Here is a 12,933-nt window from a genome sequence, read left to right on the forward strand (position 1 = left end):
AAGCCATTGATAATGAATACAGCACGCACCAGGATACTGGGGCGTGTTCTCACATGACATGAAATTGGCAGTGCACTGATCATGACTCATGCATGCAAAGTGTATTCAAACCTTAAGGGGACATTTATGAACTGTCAAACATCACCCACCTCACGCCATTTCTTCAGCCATGCCAAAAAAAACAACAGGCTGACTTGGATTGTATGATATGGCGCATGGGAATTAATGCTACTTTGTTGTGGGTGGCTTCACATCCACAATGGAGCCGAGTTCTGAGGAAAAGTTAAGACCAACGCCCCAGATGGAGAGAGTGCCCTCCTGGCTTCAAAAGCAAGAAAAGTACAGCTCAATGTGAAAAGGAAAGCAATATATGTAAATGAAAAAACCAGTCAAAGGAGAGAATTATGTAGTCAATGCAAATGCCACTAGTGTCTTAGCGCTTCCAAACACATTATTAATTTTTCAATAAGTTTAACCAACCTGCTTATCCAAACATACATAATGTAAATTTCACCCATCAACTAATTCTTAAATAAAATCAGCATTTTTTGGTCAAATATAAGGTGCAATCCAGACTTCAGATGGAGGCGGGTAGCTCGCATATTTGTGTGCACTTGAGGGGATTGCATCCTTAAGGGTCTTCCTTTTCAGGTTGTAGATCTTTACGCCTTTCCAGCTGTGGCACCGTAGGAGAAAATATTCTCTCAGTAATCCAAGGAACAGAAAAGTAGATGCATCCAGGTTTTAGCCGGAGAAACTATTGGTGGATAAGCACACTGAATGATTCAGACCTATGAACATTGCATGCTGCAACACAGAACTTGCTGTCGCTTGGGATCCAATCTTGCATGTAGAATCAACCTTGCAAAGTTCAAATCTAACGCTCTCTGCTAGTGTTCTGCAGCCTATTTCAAGAACTGCACTGGCTTGCAAAAGTTGTGTAGGCACTAGATGCCTGGTGAGTATAGGTGCATTGTGTCTTTTATTAGCAATTATTTCCTTTGCTGGTCCATTCAGTCCATCAAGATCCCACTTCTCAACTGTTCCCTGTAATGTCACCGTGTAGAGACTCCCATTGTGGTACGCACAATCAGCATACCGGCCTTGGCTACTCACATCTAAAGTTGAGACAACTTGCCACTTTCCCTCTCCTGCCCTTGCAAGAGAAAGCCAACTGCCATCACAATGGATGATCACGACACTGTACTCATCTTTTTTCAAGGGACTGCAGGATAACACGGCCATTTGGTAGAAACTTGCTGCCAGATCTTTTGCTTTATAAACTCCACCTTTGTCATAAAGATAGCCTTCCTTGTTTCCTTCATCGTCGTATACAGCCTCCACAAATGAGAAATCAGTTACTGGGGGTAGAGAGATCATGGCCAAGGTGAAGGGGTTGTAAAGCACCAGATCACATAGCTCATTTACCAAAATTAGCGATCCATGAGAGGCTCCACAACAAGTCAACAACGGACAAAAGAACTCCTGGGGAAGGTAACATCGGCCCTGTTTGGGGTAACTGTAGCTTTTCCAAAAGCTGCTGGTCTGAGAAGCTCACATGCTCGTCCGAAAAGCTGCTGGTCTGAGAATCTGTTGGTCTGATAAGCTGGCTTGTTTGGCAACCTAGCTTTTGGATGGTTGACTGCTAAGTTGAGTGGAAAGTCTAAAATACCCTATGGTATAACGAATACCTGATTACTTGTGAACTGTAATGATTCGTTTGAACATCTTGGTTAATAAATATTTTGTATTATTTTTTGATAGCTTAATATTTAATATGGCCTATTAAATCATACTATTTCAATTATTTCATTGAGCTTACACAAAAGCACATCCGAAGCATGACTAACATTTTTCAAGCCATACAAAATACCAAAGGGCTACTATTTACATACAAAATGAGTTGTGCACCATCACAACTTGTCTACCCTCTATCTGCGATCAAGGAGTTCGCAATGAAATCACGAAATGCACACATATCAACGTCATCTGATGATGGACCACTGTTATGCACTTCTTCTTCTTCTTCTTCTTCTTCTTCTTCTTCTTCTTCTTCTGAATCAACCTCTGGCATGTATTCTGCATCCTCGATTACCGAAACAAGCTCCTGCGTGTTTCGAATCTCTAGAACTACTAACTACTGTGGGAAAGAAGCAGGTGCTTACCGTGGGCGCGAGTGCAGGGCCGCCGGCCGCTGCCATTTCCAGGGGGCACGTCCTCCGGCCGCGGAGGGGCGAGCAGGGGCAGGGCGTTGGCTGGATCTGCTACTGCGGGAGGGGGGGGCAGGGCAAGGGCGCCGAAGGGATCTGCAGCCGGGACCAACGGGCGACGGATGGGAGCTGGGTAGTCCGACCGGCGATGGAGGGGACTGGCGACGAAGGGGACCGACGAGCGTGGTCCGACGGCGACGGAGGGGACCGACGAGCGTGGTCCGACGGCGACGGAGGGGACCGACGAGCGGGGTGCTACGGGTGCTCGGGAGGGGGGCGCGAGAGAGGAGCTCTCGCGACTCGCGAGAGGGCGGCGCAAGGAGCGCTTGGGAGGTTGGGGGAGGAGGCGGAACAGAAGATTTTCGCTATATATACCGGTGGCAGAGTCGGGTAATTATATGGAAATTTCGTGGGGAGGTTTGTAACCCTGGAGCGCAAAAGCTCGGGAAGCTCCTCTCGCGGAGCTTTTCGAACCTAGGCAAAAAATAGCTTTTGGATTCCGTCGCCGGTGGGAAAAGCAAAGCTGTTTGGGGCAGATTGTAGCTTTTCGAGCTAGTTTGAGTAGCAGAAGATGCAGGAATCTAAAACAAACATGGCCATCATAAACCTTGTCAACGTCAAGGAGATGGCGGAACTTGCAGGTCACGGCTGAGCTGCCCTTAACCTGGTCTTTCCTTTCTTCAAGGAGGTCCCGCCAAGACATGAGCCATGGTGTGCCAGAATGTGGGATGCCAGCAACAGTTGCTGCTGAGCGCCATGACTTGCAGACTAAGGCAAAAACAATTGCTTGTGGGAGCTCAAGGCACTGCAGGATGCTGAGGAGGATATCAGTCGGGAGGCCTGACCAGCTGGGACTCGTATAAGTTCCTGCCATATAGCAAATATTTCGTGTTATGTGCTTATAGGTACGCTTGAGCTGATTTATACTCCCTCCGTCCCAAATTAAATGTAATTCTAGAATTCAAACTTTGTCCTACAAAGAATGTAAACTTTGACTCACTTACCACAAAAGACAAGATAATTTCTAGAATATTCTCACAAAAGACAACTAACATCTCATCCACTCCTCACAAAAAACAAGGGGTATTTTGGTAATTTTACACGTAGTATTGGTTTGCGTGTTTAGTCATAGAATTGCACTTATTTTGGGACGGAGGGAGTATATAACAAAGTAAGCAAGACTAAAATCCAATGCTTTTACGAAACGGACAAGGAAACCTGACTTGGCTATGTTTGGAAAACAAATTGGAAACTCAGCTCTATTCGGGTGGACTCCATACCCTCCAAGAAGCGAACCAGTAACGAATAAGAAATCGGTAAGTAAAGCGTGCAACGAGAAAACGCGACTCCATACCCTCCAAGAAGCGAACCAGTAACGAATAAGAAATCGGTAAGTAAAGCGTGCAACGAGAAAACGCAAAGTGTCGGTAGAGTTCACATGAAAAAAAAAATGCATCTTCATGTAAAATTCTAACGGAAGATATCAAGTTTACGCCAATAAAATGGCAAGACTTATTATCAGCGCTGAACATTTGACAAAACTATGTGCTTTATATGTACCTTCCAAGGAGCACGCATGATCCGTACCTCTTTGCAATTGCATTTTCCTATGCTAGATGGGTGGAAAGGTTAGAAACTTACCGATGAATGAATCCAGGCCAGTTGCAGAGGCTTCGGTAGTTTCTCCCATAGCCCGACCGAAGGGGATAGGAACCGCCGGCTTGATTCTCGGGACGCCCGATCTGAGGGTGGCCGCCGCCTTAGATCCTGTCAACGCCGGGTCTGAGCCTCCGAGGATACGGCCTGCTCGACTCCCCGACGCCGTTTCGCCCCCGCGTGTCCTGACGCAAACCTTCGATGCCGCGCCGTCCGCCCAACGCAGAGAGAGAGAGAGAGAGAGAGAGAGAGAGAGAGAGAGAGAGAGAGAGAGAGAGAGAGAGAGAGAGAGAGAGAGAGAGAGAGAGACGAACCGGGGGAGAGCCGGACTGCCGGAGAAGAACGAGTCGGGCGCGGCGGAGGCAGCCTCGAGCCGGACTGCCGGAGTCTTCCTTCGCTCCCTGAAGGACTAGGCCGGATCAATCGAGAACATCTCGATTCTCGAGTGTTACCTGCGGGTGAGGAATTTTTTTATTTTTAATACAATTCTTAATCAAAATTACGTATTAATACTGTATATTTAAGAAATTACAAAACTAAAGCACAATTGTCTATCCAGTCTAGCAAAAAAAATCAAAAGTACATTTCCTCAACCAAGTCGATGAAATACAAATATTTCGTCTATCAATAAGACAAAAATAGACTTCATCTATCTAGCAGATGAAATAAGTTTAAAAATGCATCTTTTAGCAATTTTTGTCAACTGTGTATGGTTTTGCATGACGAAATCTAGATATTGTCTCCTCACCGGATGAAATCTAGTTATTGTCTACGACAAAATTTAGATATTTTCATTTTTACCATGATTTACATTGTGCTCCATATTTTGGATCTATTTTACAAAGTATATTTTAATACAAACTCCATTTCTTTTCTATTATAAACTGTGTAGGGATAATTGGAACTATCAATGTACTGCAATTACTATGCCAAATGAGGCAAGAGCCATAAAATCCCGGTTTTCATTAAGATAACGATTACAAAGCAACGGGTCATTGTGTCTGTACTACTACGGCTTTTGTTGTGACTAATCTACTAATTCCTCCAGGGAAAGATCTCACGCATCATTTACTTTAGTAGTACATACGCAATGACATGTTGCTTTGTAATCGTTATCTTAATGAAAGCTGGGAATTTATGGCTCTTGCCTAATTTGACGTACTAATTGCAGTACATTGCTAATTCACATTATGCCTACACAATTTATAATAGAAAAGAAATGAAGTTTATATTAAAATATACTTTGTAAAATAGATTTAAAATATAGAGCACAATGTAAATCATGGTAAAAATGTTTATTTACTAAATTTCGTCCAGTCGGTAGACAATATCTAAATTTCGTCTAGTGGGTAGACAATATCTAGATTTCACCATGCAAAACCATGAATAGTTGTCAAAAATTGCTAAAAATTATATTTTTAAATTTATTTCGTCCGCTGGAGATCTTTTTTTGTCTTCTTGATAGACGAAATATTTGTATTTCATCGATTTGGTAGACGATTTTTCTTAATTTCGTCTGTTGGCTAGATGAAATTTAAATTTCGTCTACTGGGTACACAATTTTGCCCTAGTTTTATAATTTCTCAAATCTGTAGTATTAATATATAATTTCAATTAAAAATTATATTAAAAATAAAAAATTATGCAGGTGAGGGGTTACAGTGTTATCAATTTTAATTATATTTAAATTTATATATCTAAAATTCCAACAACAAATATGAATAGATAGATCATGCAAGCATTTACCATCATACAAATTTTGAGATGCAATTAAAATTTGTGCAATGAGAAACAAAAAAGACAAATCAGCCTATGAATAGTAGCGGGTTACAAGTCTGAGATAAAAAGTTGAACCGGCAACTATTTAAGTGTAAGTTTTTCTTTTTTGTTTCTTCTTGCATAAATTTTTATTCAACCTTAAATTTTGCATGATAGTAGATGCTTACGTGCTCTATCCATTCATATTTTTTGATAAATTTTTGATGCACAATTTTAGATATAATTAAAGTTGGTAACACGGTAACACTCTAATGTACCGTAACACAAAATCGGCCCACCGAATCAATTTTATATTGGGGATTAATCGAGCAACACAGGGAGATTTTCTTTTTTTTTCCTCCCTCGTTACTTAGTGGCGGGCCTGAGCAAATAATAGGGTCCATCTTTATTAATTGAGCTACTAAATTAATGAACAGTGTCAAAATTACTATTTATCCATCGATGCTCTTACTAGATCCATACTTTTACGGCGCCATGGACGCCAAAAATTATACTCCTTCCATCCAAAAAAACAAGTCACTTTAGAAATTTTAGGACAGATTAAGAAAGTGGTAAAATGACATTACTTGCCTCTATTTATAGCCATATTTGGCACTAATTATTTATAGCCATATTTGGCACTAATTGCTTCTTACATGCGCATGGACAGACTAAATAAGGTAAAATGGCATGTTTTTATGGATAAAATTTGAATTTTAGAATGACTTGTTTTTTTTAGGACGGAGGGAGTACTCTCAATCTTTTCTCTATCTTTATCTGATGAGGTTAAATAGCACGGGTACTATAAAGATGTACCTTTATGGGCTTCAAATAGAGATTAGCCGGACCCCGACAGACAAAGCTTGCCAACAGGGGCACGACCTAGGCCGGCCCATCAGAGGGACAGATAGCATAGGGGCTAGGCATGTCAATAATAGGACATGCGACGCACCCCCGACCCATGCCGAGCAGATGAGTCGGTGAGATCTGTGCTGACCCCGAGCAAGATCCGACCCCACAGGCCCCTCGAAGGCGTTTGAGGGAGCATTAATTGAGCCAGCCCGACAAAACGTGCATGCGTGCCCTTTGCCCGACAAGCAGGCTAGGGACGCCGCATATGGATCGGAGGATCGGTAGGAGCATCTCCGGTCAACCGAATCATCATGACACCACGACTGGCACTCACGTCGGCTGCACCCCCTTCATCAACCCGACGAGACAGGCCATACTTGATTGCCCTCCGGCGCTAGGCGTAGGGTGAGGCGGAGCGCGGCGGTTAGTGGGCCCTGCCCCATACTGATGGGATTGGCGGCGGGCGCCCAAACTCTCGCCCTCCAAGGAGGAAACCAGCCATGCTAAGGAAGCGGGAGGCTCCCCCCAATAGACCGAGGAGGGTGTATCACAAGTACAATGACGCCATGCCTTACCACAGTAATGATGAACAGAACCGAAGCCATGGCCATGTTTGGTTGTGGCGTGAAATTGTTTTGATGAGAGAGAAACGACGCTTTGACTATTAATTAGGAGTATTAAATAAAGTCTAATTATAAAATTACCTCCACAACTATGGTACTGTAGCAGTTGCTCTAACTAATGAGGCCTTTGACCGCACGTTTAGAGGATGATTGGGCGCGGTTACTGTAGCATCACTGTAGCCAATCATGATGAAACTTGGCTCATTAGATTCGTCTCGAAAATTTACACTCATTCCTAAAAAAGTTTTGCAAATAGACTTCATTTAGTACTGCATGCGGGCATTTGTCTTTTAGTGAAATTGTGATGTGACTGTTATCCAAACATGGCCCATGTTAGGCAGCGCCACGAACCGGCAGGACTTGGCTTGGGGACGTGATGGAGCGCAGTTGTAACACCCCATCTAAAGAAATGTGTTACACCGGATCTATATCTCTCTTTTTCCTTTCCCTCTCTTCTTTCCAACCGGCTCCGTCCATCCCTCTCTTCTCTTGTCTTGTCTTCTCTTCTCCTCTTCTTCCTTCTCTTCCTACACACAGCCCAACTCCCCCCTCCCCCCTCCCCCCTCCCGACACTCAGCCCAATTGCCTGCTTCGGCTCGATCCATCTCCATCTCTCTCCTACCACTGATAGGTGAGCCCCACCTGTCAGGGTCCTCTTGCACCTCTGGCTGCTCCCCTTCTCCATGCCTCGTGCCCTACCTGGTCGTCACTACTTCTCCCGTCGTGCTCCCTTCTCCTTTATGCCGCCATCAAGGCTCATGAAGACACCCTCCAAACAATCCACATCTAAAGCAATACAACTAATATATTAGTATTGAGTTAGAATATAGAAATAGAGAACCGTGGAATCAGAATATGATTAGCTATCAATCCTAATTTTTCAAGAATTTTAAATAATTATATCTCTCAAAAAAATTATTAGACTAGTTTTAATGTACAATTACCAAGACTGAAAACTAGATAACGGTGCCAACTAAATTTATAGGAATGGAACTCCCCCAGTCCTATTCTACAGTGAACAGGAGGTTTCGATACACAAAGTCAATCACGCACGTGTCCCAACCTAACCACCAGTCTCACCCAAGCTTGCATAACCCCATTCCCATATAGTGGGTCCTAGCATTCTATTTACCTTTTTAACTGGTTGAATATCCTGCATGTTGCTGCGAGATTTATGCACAAAAATATTGAAGTTGAGTCTGCTGAAAAGATAAGTTATGAAGCTGCAAACTAATTTTAGCCTTGAAGATATATGACAAGGTTATATATAAAATATACCTAAATACTGAAGTTGATGCGCATATAAGAACTTAAGAAGTTCAAAGTTGCTGAAACTCATAAATAAAGGAACTATAACATGTATGGTAAGATCGCTTTAATTTTATTTGGGAGGAAACAGAAATGTTTGCATCATTTTGTGAAGCAAGTGATTGGACTTTGTATTGACTCTCTTGGATAAATAAAGTTTTTATCAATTTTTAAAAAAAACTTATGTGTGATATATTTTGTTTAATGGTTTTAGTACCTAACCCCCAAAATATTTGCGTATTCGTCCTTTCATTCGGTTCTGCTCTCACACTGGCAACTGGCATCCCGTTCCGGGTCGCCGGCGCCGCCATAGCGGCCGGAACTCTGGTGGTGGGATTATTGCAAGGGCGTCCTCGACCGCGCGTGGCGGCGGCGCAACAAGCGGCCGCGTCTTGGTATTAAGGCTGCTAGGTGCGATGCATTCCTGTTATAGAAGAAATTTGCGTTGTCTGTGTTTGCAGATGGCCTGATGATTTGTTCTGCACAGGATTCAAGGATTGCAGCTTCTTAGCTTAACGACTGTGGTACGCAATGTCAGGATCTTATCTGCACAGTCGTAATAAGGCACTTGATGAAATGCTTTCCATGTGTGTGGAGGAGAAGCTGTACATAAATGTGACAATTCTTCACTGGTATTCATAATGGTCAGCTGATCTTTCCATTCGCTTACTGTTGAATTCGCTTAATGTTCATTTTTCAGGGAAAGGGATGATCTTGCGGTTGATAGACTAGTGTCCATGACATTATGACAAATCAAGCTTATAGGACAAAAACGACAGATGACCATGACATCAAACTAGCACAACACAACACATGAAAGGAATGATCTTGAAGCGAACGCGCTCGTAGCGCGATGGCAGCAGCTCCTGTTGTGGAGCGTGCCCGCCCAGATTCGATCCCCATCGGGGACAACTCTGGTGTCGCACCGGGATTTATTCCCACACAGGTTCTCTGCTGGCCCTCTTCTGACCGTGCTTCGGCACATGAGCAAGTATCTTCGGAGGATAGGTTGTAGTAAGTCTTAGCTTGCTTGTAGGGGGTGTTGCGTGTGGTGTGAGTGGGTGTGTGTGGAGTGCGTCTACGTGTAAGTTCAGATACTACAATGTGTACTCTAATTTAGGGCTCTAAAAAAAGGAATGATCTTGAAATTTAGGTTTCTGGTGATTCGATCTCCAATAGTATGTCCACATGAAAAGAATTGAGTAAAATGTGTACTCTAATTTAGGGCTCTAAAAAAAGGAATGATCTTGAAATTTAGGTTTCTGGTGATTCGATCTCCAATAGTATGTCCACATGAAAAGAATTGAGTAAAGTCCATTACCGGTCCCTAAACTTGTGTCACTGTGTCATCCCGGTCTCTAAACTCACAAATCGACCGTTCAGGTCCTCAAACTTGTCCATCTGTGTCATCCCGGTCCATATACTTGTTCCACTGTGTCATCCCAGTCCCTAGACTAAAAAATTAAACATTTACGTCCTCAAATTTGGTCAATCATGTCATTCCGGTCTCTAAACTTGATTTTGAGTCTCATATGGGTCAAAACAAGGCGATTCAAAATTTATATATCAAAACATAATTCATAACTTTTTCATATGAACTTGAATGGAGACAAACTTTATATCAAAATAGTAGCCCTCGACATAATCTATAATTTTGTAGTTGAAATATTTTTAAACTAAAACTGTTTAGGGTCTCAAAATATTGTGGTAAGTTTATAGATTTTGAAATTTAAAAGTTAAAATTAAATTTTGGGACTCTAAAGAATTGAACTAACCGTTACCAACCATTTGATCAACAACAACCATAAGTACACATTTGTTCGGATCTTTACAGCGATATAATAACTATACACTTCATCTGCCGCCGAAACGTATCCTAGTCCTAGCTAGATTCCTAGCACCTGATGGAGCTGATCGCTTTGCTCCTGGTGCTCCTCGTCGCGTTGGCCGCCTACTCGGCAATGGCGGCCGCCTCCCGACATCGCCGGTGCTCGCGGTGCTACCTCCTGGACTACGTCTGCTACAAACCGCCGGATGACCGCAAGTTCCCCACGGAGACGATGCGCGCTGTGCTGGACCGCAGCAAGCGCCTCGGCGCCCCCGCGCGCCGCTTCCTCCTCCGCGTCGTCCTCCGCTCCGGGCTCGGCGAGCACACCTACGCCCCGCGCACCTTCGTCACCGGCCGCGAGGACAGCCCCACCCACCAGGACAGCCTCGACGAGATGGACGCCTTCTTCCACGACGCCGTCGCGGAGCTCTTCGCCAGGACGGGGCTCGGCCCCCGCGACGTCGACGTGCTGGTCGTGAACGTCAGCACGTTCCACCCGGCGCCGTCCCTGGCGTCCCGGATCGTGCGCGAGTACGGCATGCGCGACGACGTCGCGTCGTACAACCTCTCCGGGATGGGGTGCGCCGGCGTGCTGGTCGCCGTGGACCTCGCCCGGAATGCCCTGCGCGCGCGGTCCCCGCGGCCGGCGCTGGCGCTGGTGGTCTCCGCGGAGTGCATCGCGCCCAACTGGTACACGGGGCAGGACAGGTCCATGATGCTGGGCCACTGTCTGTTCCGCTGCGGCGGCTCGGCGGCGCTGCTCGCCAGCGACCCGGCGCTCCGCGGGCGCGCCAAGATGGAGCTGCGCCTCATGGTGCGCACCACCGTCGCCGCCGACGACGATGCGCACTCGGCCATCGTGCACCGCGAGGACGCCGAGGGCAGCGTCGGGATCAGCCTCAGCAAGTCCCACCCCAAGGTCGCCGTCCGCGCGTTCACCGCCAACATAAAGCGCCTCGCGCCTCGCGTCCTCTCGGCCCCGGAGCTCGCGCGGTTCGCCGCCGTCGCGGCACGCCGGAAACTGCTGCGCCGCGGGGGCGCCGCCGCTGCTGACGCCACGATCAACTTCAAGGCCGTCGCCGACCACTTCTGCCTCCACCCCGGCGGCGTCGCGGTGATCGACGCGGTGAAGCGGAGCATGGGGCTGGATGAGCGCGACGTGGAGCCGTCCAGGATGATGCTGCACCGGTGGGGGAACACGTCGGCGAGCAGCGTGTGGTACGTGCTCTCGTACATGGAGGCCAAGGGGCGGCTCAAGAGCGGGGACAGGGTGCTCATGGTGGGGCGTGGGGGGTTCGGGTCGGGGTTCAAGTGCAACCTGCGTGTGGGAGGTGACCGGCGACATGCGCGACAAGGGTGCCTGGGCCGACTGCATCGACAGCTACCCACCGGAGAGCTGGCCGACCCGTACATCAAGAAATACGCACTACTAGAAAACAGACCTTTAGCACTGGTTGGGAAAGGCTTAATGTACCGGTCTCCTAACCGGTGCTCCGCAACCGAGATCATTGGCTTGAGTCTAAAACACCGGGTATTTAACCCGGTGCCTTAGGCACCCATTGGTACCGGTTGGAAATTCCAACCGGTACCAAAGAGGCTGCCACGCTGACGCAAGGTGGCAGCCTCTTTGGTACCGGTTGGTCTTTCCAACCGGTACTAATGACCTTTTTTCTTTTTTTCTCAAATTCAGTTTTATTTGTTATATTTATTATTGTTTATTCTTTTATAATTGCTAAACACACTTGAGCTTTACAGTACTATACGTTCATTGGTCGTTCGTGTTCGTTTTCAGAGAATATTTGAAACTAACTAAAAGTGAAATGCGAGCATATAATTAAGCTAATTAGATAAACTAATATATTTACAAATATACAAACATCAAGGCATCACGTTTAGAAATATTTACAAATGTACAAGTCATGTTTGTAGTCCAACTACTGGTCCCCTCAGGAGCTCGATGGAAGTCCTCTATGGATGTGACCGTCGTGGTAGAACTTGCCTCTAGAATCCAAGATCTCGTTCAAAATGAATCCGGCGAGTTGCTCGCACACAGCGTTGATCCGATCAGTAGAGTAACATTCATCCCCCATTTGAGACATCTATCATTTAGGAAAAAAAGGATTAACATCATATGCGTTAGTATAATAATGAAAATGTACTAGTGAACGGTTTTTACGTACTCTTATGTCCTCATCAGTAGTCTTCCCGCATGGAGTCATGATGTGCAAGTAGTCACATACGTAGTACCCGCACCAATCAGTTTCTTGTTTTTGTCTCACACACTTAAAGAGAAACAAATAAATTACTCAACTTAGAACAATTTGGGATTATATACTTAAGTAGACAAATGTTGTGAATCAACATACCGGATAATCCATTTTAACGTTAAGTTCGGGCCTCCATTGACCACGTTCTTTGTTTTTATTCACAAAATTTTTCCACACCCTGCGCTCAAAGGTAAGTTTGATATTCAGGAATTGCTATTAACAGAAAAAGGATTTGATTGTGCAAACTGGACTTACTTATTCAAGGGGTCTATGATATGTTGGATTGCGGACTTTGGATTTCTCATTGAGTCAAAGACTAAGATTACCGGTCTCTATGGAAAGTATGAGTAAAATCCAATGATAACTGCAGATATAGATAGAATATATACATACATGCATTAGACGACTTAGTATTTATTTAGTAATATAAC

At 45.1% G+C, this 12,933-nt stretch overlaps 1 long non-coding RNA gene and 1 pseudogene across 1 annotated transcript; one reads left to right on the plus strand and one right to left on the minus strand.

Annotated features, from left to right (window-relative positions):
* Window positions 1-2,721: 2,721 nt before the first annotated feature.
* On the minus strand, window positions 2,722-4,298 carry LOC120687715. Its single transcript, XR_005680814.1, has 2 exons — window positions 3,852-4,298; window positions 2,722-3,077 (listed from the first exon to the last, which is right to left on the minus strand). It is a non-coding gene; the product is annotated as an uncharacterized LOC120687715 (long non-coding RNA).
* A 6,004-nt stretch (window positions 4,299-10,302) lies between these two features.
* Window positions 10,303-11,668, plus strand: LOC120689222 (annotated as a pseudogene).
* Window positions 11,669-12,933: the final 1,265 nt, after the last annotated feature.

Source organism: Panicum virgatum, chromosome 9N (assembly GCF_016808335.1).
Source record: "Panicum virgatum strain AP13 chromosome 9N, P.virgatum_v5, whole genome shotgun sequence".
Taxonomy (NCBI): Eukaryota; Viridiplantae; Streptophyta; class Magnoliopsida; order Poales; family Poaceae; genus Panicum; species Panicum virgatum.